Source organism: Sus scrofa, chromosome Y (assembly GCF_054392235.1).
Source record: "Sus scrofa isolate SSC_HxYL_T2T_F1_AM1 chromosome Y, Sscrofa_HxYL_maternal_Yorkshire_Landrace_v2.0, whole genome shotgun sequence".
Lineage (NCBI taxonomy): Eukaryota > Metazoa > Chordata > Mammalia > Artiodactyla > Suidae > Sus > Sus scrofa.
Window position 1 is genome coordinate 9,520,130 of NC_139402.1, and position 16,166 is coordinate 9,536,295.

A 16,166-nucleotide genomic window follows, 5' to 3' on the forward strand; every position below is an offset into this window, starting at 1 on the left:
TCCCACCCCGACCCCCGAGGCGAGGGGTGAGGCACCCTCTTCACATCTCTGCAGGCCACCTCTTTCTCAACATGTACTCAGAAATCATTGGCTCACTTCATCTGCCTCTCCCAACAAGACACCTGTCCCTTGAGAGTAGAGGTGGCATTTTCATGGACTCTTGGCCAGGGAAGGCACTCCCTAAGCACGGGTGCAGTGGAGCACTTGAACTAGGAGTCCGTTCATTATATTTTGAGCAAAGAATAACAAGGATGTATGGCTTTGGTGCAAACCCATGGAGTCTCCAAAATGTGAATTCTCCCCCTTGGACAGGCATTCCCTCGGAGCTCCTCTTCACTGGGCTTAGAACAGCCCTGCAGGTTTCCCCCACAAAGCTAGAGGCTTGATCCTCAGTGCATTTTGCTGCGTTTACAGTGACACAGGGCTTGGGACTTTGCACATCTTTCATGCGACATTTTCAGAAGATATCAAAGCAAACAACTGGCAGTTCACACTTGAGATCAGAGATGTGACTTCTTAGGTGGCAGGTTCAGGAGAAAGGCACAGGGTAGGAGTCCTTGGGCTCCCTTCTGTCATCAGCTCTGTGGCCACAGGGAACAGGATGACTTGTGCTAGAACTCCCAACCTGCACTGGCCACGCAGCCGTACATCTGGGAACCCACACCCAGGTGGCCCCAACTGATAAATCTGTGTCCCCCGACTTGAGCAGCGCCCAAAACTCCTCCTTCCCCAAGAGCGATCCCCTCGCTTGCCACAGTGTCTTCGATTAACCCGAAAGGCATCCAGCCCATTGGTTAAGACGTTTGTTTCCCTTAATACTCCTTTCCAAGTGCTTGTTTTGCTGCCGGTGGTTCCACACTGAGCCGTTAGCCCTGAGCCCTCAGAGTTTCTCTCTTCCCTCATCTTCACCGCCCCCCCTGTACCCCCCCAACACACACACCCTTGTCACCCTTGTTGGCCAAACCAGCATGTCCCTGTCCAGGGCTTTGCACTTGCTGTTCTCTCCGCCTAGAACATGCTCCCCCCCGCCAGCCACAAGCGGGTACCCTTGCTTTATTCAGTGCTCTGCTCGAATGTTGCCTCCCCAGGGAGACCTTCTCTGGCCACCTCTGTGAAGTCCTACCATCCCACCTTCCATGTTTCTCCATCACACTCGGGGCTACCAAACTCGTACAGGGTTTGGGGCTGTAAACTCACTGGGACGCTCCCTTCCTCAAAGGAAAGATAGTGTCCATTGTGAACACGATGAGGTCTCCTGCCCCATCGCAGTTCCCCAATAAATGGTAGGTGAAGGACAGATTGAATGAGAATTTGACTGAGATTAGAAATTACAAGGCCCAAGCTCTGTTCCCAGAAAGCTACGTAGTATTACAAAATCTTCAACTCTAGCATAGATACGTGTTTTTATAATCCCATGAGTGTTACATCATAGGCATCAATTAGAGCTCATTTTGTTGCAAATAGCAGAGATCCCTTGTCCAGGCAGCTTCCACGCTCAAGGGAATTTACGCTCAAGGCTAGTGGGAGGCAAGACTTGAATCTCAGCTCGAAAAGTCAACAGGACAAGGATCTGGTTTTTCTCTCTACTTCTCAGCTCTGCCCAGTCAGCCCTGGTTTCACTTCCACACCAAACCTCTGTCATGGGCCCCACTGCGGGTCGGGCATCCAGGATGCTTCCTCATTCAAGTCCAACAGCAAAGACTCTCCTCTGGCAGTACGCAAGGGCAAGTAAGACTTCCCCTCAAGTCAGGCTAACACCCTTGTGTCCTGTGGACTCTGTCATATATACCAGTCCCTGGATGCATTGCTGGGACCAGCAAGCATAAAAGGAGCTTCAGCTGGAATCCAGCCCACCCACACAGCAGACACAAAAGCAGCGGAGAGCTAAATTCCTCAACAGGAAATCAGGTTTCTGTTGGGCAGAGAAGTGGGAAATCACTGCTGGAAAGACGAACCACAAATGTCCAACACATCATGTATCCATCATGATTTAAAATGTTAAAAACCTAAAGTCGGTGTTAAATGTAGAAGAACAATTTTACTTCTCCAAAATGATTCCTTACCTCAAATTGTAGCTTCCTCAATATTTAAAGGCAGTGGCAATTTTTTATATCTTGATTGTGGTGGCAATTACATGACTGATAAATTGATCAACATGTATAGAACTGTAGCCAAGATTATAGATGTTATGTAAAGATCTGGAGAACAAACATATTTGGCTTTGCCTGAGAAGACTGTGGCGACGCCTCAGGTCTGCCACTGCAGCATGAAAGCAGCCAAAGACAGTATGCAAATGGGTTGGCATGGACATGTTCCAATAAAACTTTATTTACAAAAATAAGCAGTGGGCCACATTGGACCCTACGTATAGTTTAAAGATTCCTGAACTACACACTTGTAAAGGAATGAATTTTATTGCATGTAAATTATACCTCAATAAACAGATAAAGCAGGAAAAAAAATGTGTTGGGGGAAAGCTATAGTCCCTTCAACTTACTTAAAGTAAGATTTTATCAAGAAAACAGAGGTATTTTTATTGTTTGGAAGAGGGATCTGCTGATGGTAGTTGTGCAACAGATGAGCCAGAAGGTTTTCAGAAAGCTACACAAGGAATTTAAACTTGACTTTTGAAGATGATTTTACAGGCTCTCTTGAAAAGTTCCCCAGGAAGTCAGAGTCCTTAACTCTGTCCTTGACGAAGAAAAGCACCTGCAGGCCGCTGTGGCCCGTGTCAGCAGCCCAGAACTGAGCTGCTTTGTTTGGGTTTTATTTAGTGTGATGACTTTAAGACCCACTGTCTTATACATCTCATTTTTTATTGCCTGCTTTTTTTATGGCAAAGCAATCTTTACCAGACAGAGATTGTAAATAAGATCCAGTCGTTTTCTCCCCTTCTCTAAATAATGGCACAAACAAAGCATCTCTGAGGCTGGTAGCCCACCAGAATTGAAAGAGAAATCAAACTCTTGGGAGCCAGAACATGAACGTTCTCAAGAACAAAAAAAACAACAACAAAAAAAAAAAAACACATGTTTTTCAAGCTGGAGAGTTCAAAATCAGCCCTCCTCATCTGGCATTCAAACCCCCAAGGTTGATGTAGGCAAAGTGATGTGCGGTGTTACTGTACGTGTGGAAATGCAGGTTGGGTAGAAGACACACAGACTCGAGCATCTGCATTCTGGTAAGATGTGGAATAGACACAAATCAAAACGTTCATGTCTTCCTTAAGCAGGAGAAACACCCTTTTCAATCAAAGGTAGCTAACGGGCAGATCACCGGAATTTTCCAGAGATGTTCCTCCCTCCAAGCAAATATCAGGCCTTCAGAGGATGGATTTTAAGGGACAGATCAGTCCAAGACTTGACTCCAGAAAGACAAATAAGACACAAGCTGCCCTCTGACAGCTGAGAGCCCAATTAGGAAGACAGATGGACACAAAAGTATTTAAGAAAATGTGTTATGTTATCGCAGAGTCTCTAAATACTTTAACAACTCCAGGCCAATCTCATTTACACGAGGTGGCATTAAACATGCAAGCAATATGATTTCCCTTTGAAGCAATACTAAGAAAATATGATCAAAAGAGTCATGCAAGAGAAAAAAAATGATGCACATAATTCATTTTCCCCCTCGCCTAAGTCTGGTGCTATCATGGAGAGTGGTGTAGAATTTTCTTTATTTATTAAAAAAAAAAAAAAGCCAATTTAAAACTATTTATTTTTGCTTGTTTTCAATTTGTTTTTGTTGTGTTTTTGCTGAAATATTAGGTTACTATGACCAAAAGGGGTTAGAAGTAAAATAAAAATATTGCAGACTGTCAGAGTTCATTTTAGTAACAGTCCTGGTCTGAGTAACCATCAGAACATTTTACACACAGAATTTCGATACGGTTGTAACAACGAAACCAGGAAGATAGGCTTAAGTTGAAAACATAAAGTCACTTTTTCCGTTGAGTCATTTCCTACAGTCAGACATAAATATCCTCAACATTCTCTGCCCTGGACAGAAAATGGATACATTGAATGAAGAGCTCCTACAATTGACTAGACTCACTGCCAGTTAACTGTGGGACATGACCGCTTTGTGAGGGGCTCTCACGTAGCCAAGATGCCTCAGAAGGTTCTGATCTCAGTGCAGGTCCCCAGGCACCACTGCCCAGAGAGTTTGACTCAGGCGACCCACAGGGCACCAGGAATTGATGCATTTGACGAACGGCACAGTACCCCCTCGTAAGCCAGGAGGGAGCCAGGAGCTGCAGAAGGAGTTTCTGCATGGGTAGCTTAAGACTTGAGGTGACGCTTCACCCAAGGTTCCCAAGCCTCAGCATCAGTGACCCCCTCACAATCCAAGAAGGGCTCCCCTCACAATCCAAGAAGGATCGGGAAAGGACCAGGGTCTGAGAACGTAGACACGGGCAGGAGAGGTGCTGCATGCTGTCTAGTCCGTTTGTCCCCGTTCAGGGAGCAAATCAAAATTTTTAAGAGAAGAGGGTGCATTTGTAGTGAAATTTCAACCATTCTATAACTGCCTTTCCATTAATTGTGTCACTAAGATGTTTCTTTCCTAAAACAACAGCCAGCCGCCTTTATCTGAAGCCATCAGTTTTCCCAAGTCAGCAGAATAAGCGCATCAGTGTTTCTTTTTCTTTGCAAACTAGAATCTCAGCCAGCATGAGGCATGTAGAAGCCCCCTGGCACTGCAGTCATCCATTGTCTCTTGACAGATGAGGGGATCTCAGACCCAGATGCCTAAAAGGAAACAGGACTTAGATATAGTCACTTAACTATGTTATTTGTTGAGTCCATTTATGTGAAACACTATTTTGAAGCAAGCCTTTAATTGTGGTCCATTTGATTTTGAGTGTTCACTCCTAAGTAAAGGACCCTAACGTGCCTAAATAACCTGGCCCAAATAGGAGGTTTGCCAGTTGTCTAGTCCACAAGTTGGCACATTACTGCCTGCTGCCTGCTTTTGTAAAATAATAATACATTTGATTATAACACAGACACGCTCATCCATTCAGGTTTTGTCTGCAGTTGCTTTCCAGCTACAACAGCAGAGTTAGGTAGTTGCCACAGAGACCATATTGCCCTCAAAACCTAACGTGTTTACCATCAGGCCCTTTTCAGAAAAAGTTTGCAAAACCCTTATCTTGTCACCCAAGACCACCACAGTTAGCTGGAACTCAGAGAGATGAAAATGCTGGATGTTGACAACAAAGCCGTGTAAACCTGTGGGAAGAATTGCTGTGCGTGAAAGCAGCAGAGAAATCATGCAGGGAAGATCGATGGAGTTTACTCTCTTTTCAGTATCTTTAGCTTAAAATGAAAAGCACAGTAAACAATGCAAAAATACTGAAGTTCCTGTGCTGGCTATCTCAAGAATTGTCACAGCGTTCTGGGAAAGCACTCACAACTCAACAGAACTGAAATGGAGTGGATACAAATTGCAGGAAATAGACAAAGGAGATAAAGATGGGAAAAGATGTGCAACCTAACTAGTAACTGGTAACAATGTAAATGGTAAAATTAAAAATGTAATGAAATACCACTTCAGTTTGGGAAAAATTGACAGTCATATCCTGTCTTGGTGAAAACATGTGGACCAGGTACCCTTGAGCCCTGATCATTTGAGGGGTGGGAGGAAGGGGTGAATTCTGAAAGGCAGTTGGTAACATCTATTGAAGTGTTCAGGACACAGAACCTTTGACCCCACAATTAAAATTCTTTTTTTTTTTTTTTTTTTTGTCTTTTGTCCTTTTAGGGCCCCACCCGCGGCATACAATTAAAATTCCTGATGTTCACCCTAGCAAAATATTTGCACTTAATCATAAGACTGTACATCAAAAGCCACACTATAGAAATGGCAGCAATTATATAGGATGAAGCAGAAGTAAATGTATCGATGCAGACAGCCCTCCAAGATGATTTTTCACCCCAGAAAAGCAAGTTGCAAGGCAACAGATACACGAAGTTACCACTAAGTTGTAGAAAAATCATATTTTCACATTGCTACAGATTGAATTTTGTCTCCCAAAAAGACATGTTGAAGTCCTAACCCCCCAGTAAGTGTGATCTTATTTGAAAATACTTTTTATCGAGGTCACCGAGTTAAATTGAAGTGACGAGGACGCTCCTCATCCAGTATGACGAGTGTCCTTATGGAAAGGAAAAATTCAGACAGCGAGACAGAGGCGCACAGACGGAAGAAGATGCAAAAACACAAGGAGAAGATGGCCTTGTGGCTGGAGTGGTGCATCCCCCAGCCAGGGAGCACCAAAGGGTGGCAGCAGACCCCAGAAACTGGCAGAGCCAAGGCGAGATCCTCCCCTAGAAGCTTCAGAGGGAGCACAGCGCTGCCAACACCCTGATTTCAGACTTCTGGCTTCCAGAATTTCGAGACAAGAAATGTCTGTTGTTGTAAGCACTCAGATCATGGTACGTTGTTACGACAGGGGCAGGAAACTAATCCCTCATCCAGCACATCTCCCCCAAAACACCTGGTCATACCTGGAGGGTTTCTACACATGGATACTCACATGTGTAAATGGACAGAGAAAGGACTGACAAAGGTATGCGCCAACCAGTGAGGGCTCCCTCTGGGAGGCATCTGCAGGGGACACATCAGGTGGACTTCACAATTCCATACATTATTTGAAAATCTGGCAGCTCATATATGTTAATGTCGTACTTGTTTAAGTGAAAAATTCTTTCTTATAACATGAAGTGGTAAAGGGCCTGCCTGGTGCCTGTCCTTTCTCGTGGATCAGGCCCCCCTTTTCTGGTACTCGCCTCTCCCGTTCCAACCATTTGGCTCCAACAAGGCATCTGCCATTGATTGGTAGGTGGTCTTTGGGACCGAGCCAGGTACACTGGGGCTGATTGGAATCCCTCCCTCTTGGCACAGCTAAAGACGTAGGTCTGGGACACGCTGGCTTCTGTGTCCACTGCTGGGCAGGAGAAGCAGCTTCAGTGGGAGAGAACAAAGCCAGCCTCAGAAGGGAAGCAGAGGTGATGGACAGGGCATGTCTGTGACAACTGGTGGCCTAAAATCCCTCTTTCCAGCTGCTCCAGGAACCAGCTGCACCTCTGTCCTCACTTACTGAGCCAATGCCTTTTGTCACCAATGCAACTAGGAGTTGAGTTCCTGTCACTTGCACTTAGAATAGCCCTACACAGAAAGGAATGAACAAAGCAAAATAAATATACACGATTCTAAACATCTGGTGGGAAAATGTTCAACCTTTCTCATAATCACAGGAATACAAATTCCCTTAAAATGGGCTCTATTTTTTGTTTAATTCAGTGGTATCTGTGCTGGAGGAAGGGGAGGTGTTTGTCCCCTGAACTGCTGTTCTCAACTTCAGGGTGGTGACATGATAGCATACTTTATTCTTTTTAAATATTTTTATATATTTCCTAAATTCTTAACAATGAAAATCTATTACTTCTATGTTGAAAAATTAGTGCCCCCTCCTTCTAGAAAAACTCTTAAAGAAAACAAGTGTGAATCATTTAGGACCCAGACTCTAAGAGAGAGAGAGAGAGAGAGATATATATATATATATATATATATATATATATATTCAAAGAATTCCAGGTATGTGTTCCCTCACAGAGAAAAAATGAGCAAAGGCAAAGGTGACGTCATGGTTCAGAGCATGTTATGTTTGGCTTCTTGGCACACCTTAAATAGAGCATATTTATGAATAATCTGTATTGAATCTGGCATGCCGTTAGCATGGTTGTCATATATTTCAAGCCCTTTCCTGTATTTGATCCTGAGAGCTTGTGTGGTATCTGCTGTGTTGCTCACCAATATTCAAGGACCCTCCCTGAGGAGGGATTAAACATCCCCACCCAGTTGAGCTCAGGTGTGGCCCTGTGACTTGTTTCCCCCACGAAGAGGAAAAACAGGACATCTCAGGGGGATGCTTGCCCGTGGGGTCTTCCTCGCCCACTTCCCCACCCTCAGTCCCCACGTGACTAGCAGCCACAGAGGCCTCTGGCCAACCGTCAGTAGAAGAGCAAGGAGGCAGCTGGGGCCGTTCCACAGCCTTCCCGCACTAACGCAGTGGAAACCAGGAACGCCACCACGGAGGCTCTTTGGAAAGAAAAGGGAGATTGCGCATACTGGATTGCAAAACATACTGTAACTCTTTGACCTACTGTGCTCTTCTCGTGCTATTTTTACACACGGTAATTACTCTTCTTGATATTTCACTAACTTCGCAAAAGGTCCTAGTGCTCTTGGAGCCTGATGAACAAGCAGGCTAAGGGAAAATCTTGGCTGGATCAGAAGCGTTAACATTTCTAGCACAGCTCACACTAGGCACTAAATTACACTGCTCTCATCCTCATCGAGCACGAACAAGGCCACATTTCTGTAATGCGTTACCCACCTCACGCCTCCCTCCAGCGCCCGCTCGCAGAAGTAGAGGAGCGTATAATGGGAACCACGCAGGCAGCTCTACGTAATTTTCCCCAGATTCATTTTACTCCAGTTCTAAGAGGAGTTTATAGAATGAAGACTTTTGCCTAATAAAAGCTAACTGAAATCATTTCATTAGATTCAGGCTCAGCTTGCGCCATGTGCCTGTCGGGGCCGGAATGCCTCTGTTGCATCAGGGATAGGCCACTAGAAAGAAACAGTCCCTCAAATGACAGGAAAGGAAGAACATTTTTTCAGTAAAGTCTGATGGAAATCATCTTCAGTGACCTTGTGCGTGAAAGGAATGCACGAAAGAGTGAAATTACTTTCACAAAGTGGGTTGACATCATCGTCATCCAGAGCCAAGGAGTTTTTCATGAGCTGAATTACCTTACAATGAAGCGCACAAACAGACACTCACACACACACGCCCACACACACTCTGACATGCCACTTCAAATGGAGCCCTGTCCACATGCACGGCCACGGCCACAGAGGGACACGGATGAAGAACCGGACGCTCACAAGCATGCACACTTTCTTCATTGGAGCTGCGCACACACCACCTACCGTGGAGTAATACACACACACAGAGGAAATAGCACAAATTTGTGTCATATTGACATGAAATTTGTATATTTTTAAAAATGGCCTGTCTTCCCAAACCGCTAACAGTTGGGGCTGTATTCTACATGTTAATACAAATATGGTGGGGCTGGTCAGTACATTTCTGCTGTCGTATAAAGTTTTCAGCAAACGCAAGTCTTAAATAGGTAAGCCACAGTGTTTTATTGAAACAAAATTTTTCGGTGGTCAGGTCAACCTCATTTAGCACAGTACTGCCATGAAATGCCAACATTGCCTGCGGGGTTAATCTTTGACATGTTAAATGCTATAAATCCCAATTATAGCATGAGATTAGGCAAAACATAGTTACTATCAAAAACATCAAGCCCCCATGTAGATTTTGTAAACCATGTCACATGTGAGAGATTTTGGGGGGTGGTAGGGAATTTGCCTTTTAGTGGTGATGGTAACCAAAAGAGCCCCACTGGCCCATTTGTGGACCATTTGAGCATCCAAAAGAATAATAATGCTGATCAATTATTACGTATGTAACAAGGAAAAAACAACACTTACCAAAAGCAAGCCATGAGGTGATGACCATGCTCAAAAGTTGGGGGCGCAGAGTCAAGCTCCTCTTCCTAGAAGAACTTCAAGAAGACCTCACACACAGTGTCCATGTGTCAACTCAATCTCAATAAAGCTGAGGGGAAAATGAAAAAAATAACTTACAGAAGAAAATATCAAATTAGTCATTCACCATTCTGTAACCACCAACACAATACTTCAAACAGGAATAGTTAGAGGATGCGTGTGCACAGATCTTCCCAGTGAAAACGCTGCCCCCTGCCACCACTGTCTCTCTCCTTACACAGGAAAGAAGGAGCCTACATGACAAAGATATTGTGGTCACAGCTCTCACAACCCACCAAGTTCAGCAAAAGCAACCAAAGGACAACATGACTATTGAATCCCCCTGGGATAACTCCGTGAAAGGGACACACTAACACCTCTGCAGTGTTCTTACCCAAAAAGAGTCCAGCTTGTATGGAATCATGAAGAAGCAAGCAAGTACAGGCCATGGCATGTTTTACAAGACAACCAGTCAGGATCCTTCAGAAACATCAGTGGCATGGAGTTCCCATCGTGGCTCAGTGGAAACAAATCCGACTAGGAACCATGAGGTTGCAGGTTCGATCCCTGGCCTTGCTTAGGGGGTTAAGGATCTGGTGTTGCCGTGAATTGTGGTGTAGGTCGCAGATGCAGCTCGGATCCCACGTTGCTGTGGCTCTGGTGTAGGCTGGCAGCAATAGCTCTGATTCGACCCCTAGCCTGGGAACCTCCATATGCCATGAGTGTGGCCCTAAAAAGACAAAAAAGTAATAATAATAAGATTAAAAAAAGAAACATCAATGGCATAAAAGGAAAACTAAAGGCAGACAGACTGTTCCAGATTAAAGGAAATTACTGCATCATAGCCAAATGCCGGGCATGGTTCTTAACTGGACCTCAGACTCTTTCACAGGTTCTGAAAGCACATTCTGTGCTGACATTGGAAGCCCCTGGCAGCTACTGAAAGGACACAGGTATCAGTGGCCAAAGGTGCGGTGGCCACCTGCTGCTCTGGAGTCTCCCTACGTTAGAGGGACACAGAGCAGGTCTGAGGGCAGGCTACCTTTGTGGTGACATTTGGACAAGGCTGAGACAACCTGTCCAGGAGAGCCCCCTGGCAGTGACCTGCAGGCAACCTCCCCACCCAAAGTGCAGCCGAAACACAGCACCCAGGCCTGGGACCCATTAGGGTCTATCATTTTAAGGGGAAGTCCTTTGTCTTAGTCCCTTTGGGCTCGTCTAACAACGTACCATAGACTGGGTGGCTTGTAAACAACAGGCATGTATCTCTGTCGGTTCTGGGGGCTGGGATGTCCAAGGTCAAGGGCCAGCAGATTGAGTATCTGAGGAAGGCCTTTCCTGGTTGACAGAAGGCACCTTCTCCCTGTTCCTCATGGGACAGAAGGGGAGAGGAACTCTCTAGACTCTCTCTTATAAGGGCTCTAATCCTGCTCGTGAGGGCTTCACCTTCATGACCTAATTACCTCTCAGAGGCACCAGCTGCAAACACCATTCCCTTGGGAGTGAGAGGTCAGCATAGGAATTTTGGAGGGGGACCCCAATATTCAGCAGAGAGCTTCCCCAGAAGAGCTTAATGCCGTTGCCTCTATGGGATCCTGATAGTGTTTTCTTAGTGGCAGCTGTCTTTAAAATCCCACCAGCAACTTCTAAAAGGCAACAAATGATCTAGAATTTATTAGACTGATAATTTGTACCTCAATTGATATCATTTGCAAAGCAGTTTAATGAGACATGGATTTTTTTTTTTTTTTGGTCTTTTTGCCATTTCTTGGGCCGATCCCTTGGCATATGGAGGTTCCCAGGCTAGGGGTGCAATCGGAGCTGTAGCTGCCAGCCTACGCCAGAGCCACAGCAACGCAGGATCCAAGCCGCGTCTGCGACTTACACCACAGCTCACGGCAACGCTGGATTGTTAACCCACTGAGCAAGGGCAGGGATCGAACCTGCAACCCATGGTTCCTAGTTGGATTCGTTAACCACTGCGCCACGACGGGAACTCCAACATGGAATATTTTTAAAGTTCCATATACTTATATTACAAAGTATTTTGTATGTTTTATAATACATATTAAGTATAATTACTATTTATATTGTCATTAATATAATAGAGTTTGTATTTTAGTACTAGTCAAAGGGTAATTTTGGAGTTCCTGTCATAGCTCAGCAGTAGTGAACCTGACTAGTATCCATGAGAACATGGGTTCGATCCCTGACCTCGCTCAGTGGGTTAAGGATCTGGCGTTGCCATGAGCTACTGATGTAGGTGGGAGACTTGGCTCAGATCTGGTGTTACTGTGGCATAGGTGGCGGCTACAGCTCCAATTCAACCCCTAGCCCAGGAACTTCCATATGCCCAGTGTGGCCCTAAAAAGACAAAAAAAAAAAAAAGGTAATTTTGATAATGAAATAAAATATGTTGGGAGTTCCTACTGTGGTGCAGCAGGTTAAGGATCTGGCATTGCCACAGCTGTGGCATAGGTTGCAGCTGCAGCTCAGATTCAGTCCCCGGCCCAGGAACTTCCATGTGCCTTGGGTGCAGCCAAAAAAGAAAAATAATATATGTGAAGTTGTAAATTAAGTGTGTATTACATAGTCGAATCCCCTAAATTTCACTTACTTTTCTTCTAGGAGACAGTATAGACTTCGGACAAAGTAGTGAAAAGCAGGAGATGGAATAGGTGCCCCCAAATATGCGTCCTTGAAGGAACCATTCACTGCAATCCCCAAAGGCTGTAAACTCTTAGATCTGAAGTGCACCCCATCGCCAGCCCTAACCTGATCCCCCAGGAATTCCCGGCCACGTAAGCAAGTACTTCACTTGCAGCAAAATGACTTTTACATGCCAGGACCAGAAGGAAAAAGAACAATGAAAATTGAAATTCACCCCAAACAGCGACACTCAGGCCCGATTCACGGATCACACAAGTGAAGGGACATAAACTGTTTCCAGTTTCCCTCAACACTGAAAAGAAGAGCATGAAAGAGGTAATAAACTTCAGTTTATACATTTCCTGGGATTACACTTTCATGGATGATCATTTTATTTCAGAAATACTTCTTTTTTTTTTTTCTTTTTTTTTTTTTTTTGTCTTTTTGCCATTTTTTTGGGCCACTCCCGCTGCATATGGAGATTCCCAGGCTAGGGGTCGAATCGGAGCTATAGCTGCTGGCCTATGCCACAGCCACAGCAACACGGGATCCGAGCCACGTCTGCTACCTATAGCACAGCTCATGGCAACGCCGGATCGTTAACCCACTGAGCAAGGCCAGGGATCGAACCTGCAACCTCATAGTTCCTAGTCAGATTCATTAACCACTGAGCCACGATGGGAACTCCCAGAAATACTTCTAAGCCTCCCCTGTCAGTAAAAAAAAATATAAACACCTCATTGATGTACCAAACATGGCTGATGGCTCAAAGACCCCAGCCCACCTCCCAAAAAACATGTCTGCACCTGTCACTGGTATTTTTTTGTTTTTAATGTGATCCTGAAAGCTTTTACATTTCGGGGTATTTCCCGATCATATGGAAGTCCATTCTTCTAAATTACATCATACCCTGCTCTCCGTAGAGACAACATTTTAATGGAGTGAGAAAAGCAAATTACTGCTTGTGCATCTCTTGTAAAAAACTCCTTTCGCTTTACCCCCACTTCTGCTCTTTCATGTCTTTAACGTCTGCTGGAGGGAGTCGCTGTTCTTCAGGTGGCCTGGGGGTGAAGGATGTCCTCACACTTGTATTGTGTATCCCAGGTCCTCACTGCCTCTGCAGGAGACATGACTTCCACTTGCTGAGGTCCATGCGGGTACCGCCAGGATGTCCCTGGCGGTACCCAGGAGGCTTTGACACAAGAAGGGCCCCACACATGAGTGGCTATATCTGGGCTTTTTCTTCTCCTTTATTTAAAAAAAAAAAAAAAAGCAAGAAACCCCATAATTTCCAGTTTAGAAATGAGACCACCTTAAGAAAGGTGAATTGTCTCCCTACAAATATTTTCTCCCTCTGTCCAAATCATGAGGCTGAGTCATGGAGCTATTCCACTTAAAAATTAGAAGTCAAGGAGTTCCCGTCGTGGCGAAGTGGTTAACGAATCCGACTAGGAACCATGAGGTTTCGGGTTCGATCCCTGCCCTTGCTCAGTGGGTTAACGATCCGGCGTTGCCGTGAGCTGTGCAGACGCGGCTCGGATCCCGAGTTGCTGTGGCTCTGGCATAGGCTGGCAGCTACAACTCCGATTAGACCCCTAGCCTGGGAACCTCCATATGCCGCGGGAGCGGCCCAAGAAATAGCAAAAAGACAAAAAAAAAAAAAATTATAAGTAAAAACCCCAAGTTACTCAAGCAGGAATCAGCAAACTACACCCATGGGCCAAATCAGCCACACTTGTTTTTGTAAATAAAGTTTTATGGGTATTCAGCCACACCCAATTGTCGTACATAGCCTCAGTGCCTGCAAGGACCAAGTTGAGAATTTTCAGCAGAGATCCTACAGAGCCTACAGTCGTCCGTGTCTGGCCCAGGAAACACTTGCCAAGCCCGCCTTTAAAGCCCTATTATCTAACAGAAATATCATGCAAAGCACACATGTAGTTCTAAATGATTTAGTAGCCATATTAAAAATTAAGTGGGAGTTCCCGTCGTGGCGCAGTGGTTAACGAATCCGACTAGGAACCATGAGGTTGCAGGTTCGGGCCCTGGCCTTGCTCAGTGGGTTAATGATCCGGCGTTGCCGTGAGCTGGTGTAGGTGGCAGACGCGGCTCGGATCCTGCGTTGCTGTGGCTCTGGCGTAGGCCGGTGGCTACAGCTCTGATTGGACCCCTAGCCGGGGAACCTCCATATGCCACGAGAGCGGCCCAAGAAATAGCAAAAAGGACAAAAAAAAAAAAAAAAAGAATGGAGTTAAGTTGTAGGACCCAGCTGGCATCACAAAGGATTACTTGGTGTGGGAGAGAAAAAACCTCCTCACATCTGGCAACAGAATGAAGTGTTTGTATGAATAATAAAGGAGACTCATAGGAAAGGAAAAACCAAGGTTTTAAAAAAAAAAAAATTAAGTGAAGTTTTATTGATATGTTATAGCCCAATAGATGCGAAATAGTTTGGTTTCAGCAGATGATCTAATACTAAAGTTAGGAATGAGACGCTTTCCTTTTTTTTCTTTTTCTTTTTTTTTTTTTTTTTTTTTTTTGTCCATACAAAGTTCTACTTCACGTGATAGTTGAGACTCACCGCAGTTCAGTAGCTTGGTAGTCAGTTGTGACGAGTAGTCACTACCGTTGGTCCCTGGGGGTTAAAGGGCATGCCCCATGAGAGGAGAAAAAGAAGACGACAGTGAGTTGTTCAGTGAAGGCTCCAGCTTGACTCAAAAGACGTGTGTGATAATAGATGTTTGGCTCATTCTAAGTATATCCCCAGTGGTAGTTAGGATACACTTAAATCATCATTTGCTGTGTGTCCAACTTTCTAATATATCTGGCTGTCCTGTATGTTATCTGGCCACCCATGTCTCAGCCCCCTAAATTTCCTGTTTAGTAAAAATTCAAGTGGGCAAAGGAGAGGATTCTGTCCAGTGCCCTTCTACTCTACTCAGGGACCCCAACTCATTATTTCATTGGTTCTGGAAATTGCTGATGTGCACACACTCCCTGGCCTCGGAAACCAACGAATGCTCAATTCATCCTGCCCAGGGGCTGCCAGGGGTCACGCAGAAGGCCAGCCTCCACCCCTCAGCATGAGTCAGCAGTGCCATCACCAACCAGTAGGTCTGCAGGCTGAAACAAGAAGCATTCTTCCTCTTAAGAAGGTTTTGCTTTTAAAAAAAAAAAAAAAAAAAAAAAAGTTCCTACAAGGCTCTAGGAACACATGACACAGAAAAGAAAGAGGCCGCACAATGAAGAGTCAAAATAAAAGTGGACTACAGGAGTTCCCGTCATCGCACAGTAGAAATGAATCCGACTAGGAACCGTGAGGTTGCGTGTTCAGTCCCTGGCCTCACTCAGTGGGTTAAGGATCCAGCGCTGCCATGAGCTGTGGTGAAGGTCGCAGACGCGGCTCGGATCTGGCATTGCTGTGGCTGTGGTGTAGGCCGGCAGCTGTAGCTCCGATTTGACCCCTAGCCTGGGAACCTCCATATGCTGCACCCACGACCCTAAAAAGCAAAAAAAAAAAAGTTGACTACAAATAACCTCTGATTTTGGGGGGAAGGCGGGTGGGGAATGGTGACCATCCCCTTTCTGCTCTCGGGAAGGAAGGCCAGCCCTCTGGAAGCACTGAAGTGCAGAACTAAGGAACACAGAGCGAGGTGACCAGAGAGTACTATTAGAACATGAGAGCTGTCTGGGAACCCACACGAAAATCCACGTTGTGAAAGCCAAGCCTCATGTGTTCTGCTGTTTCTACAGTCAAAAAATGTAAAAATTGTTCGCTGCTCTTGAGGCCGTGCTAACAGAGCACAGGGTGAAAACGGGATCGTGTGGAACAGGGTGTCGTCTGGTGAGAGAACGGCTGGGTTTGGCAGCCGGGGACGCCACAGATGAGA

At 45.3% G+C, this 16,166-nt stretch overlaps 1 protein-coding gene and 1 long non-coding RNA gene across 6 annotated transcripts in view; one reads left to right on the forward strand and one right to left on the reverse strand.

Moving 5' to 3' along the window:
- LOC106506885 (uncharacterized) overlaps window positions 1-16,166 on the reverse strand; it is a 545,630-nt gene that overhangs the window by 519,663 nt on the left and 9,801 nt on the right. For both annotated transcript variants that reach the window (XR_014836077.1, XR_002340917.2), the window contains exon 2: window positions 9,571-9,697. The gene's annotated coding sequence lies outside the window, so the exon portion shown is untranslated. The remainder of the gene's footprint in view (window positions 1-9,570; window positions 9,698-16,166) is intronic.
- Window positions 1-16,166, forward strand: part of LOC146394351 (uncharacterized) — a 98,457-nt gene that overhangs the window by 25,676 nt on the left and 56,615 nt on the right. For 2 of the 4 annotated variants that reach the window (XR_014836119.1, XR_014836120.1), the window contains 2 exons: window positions 5,764-6,064; window positions 12,256-12,612. This is a non-coding gene — a long non-coding RNA (uncharacterized LOC146394351). Of the gene's footprint in view, window positions 1-5,763; window positions 7,868-12,255; window positions 12,613-16,166 lie in introns of those variants that run through there. The other 2 variants (XR_014836121.1, XR_014836118.1) reach the window with 2 other exon arrangements.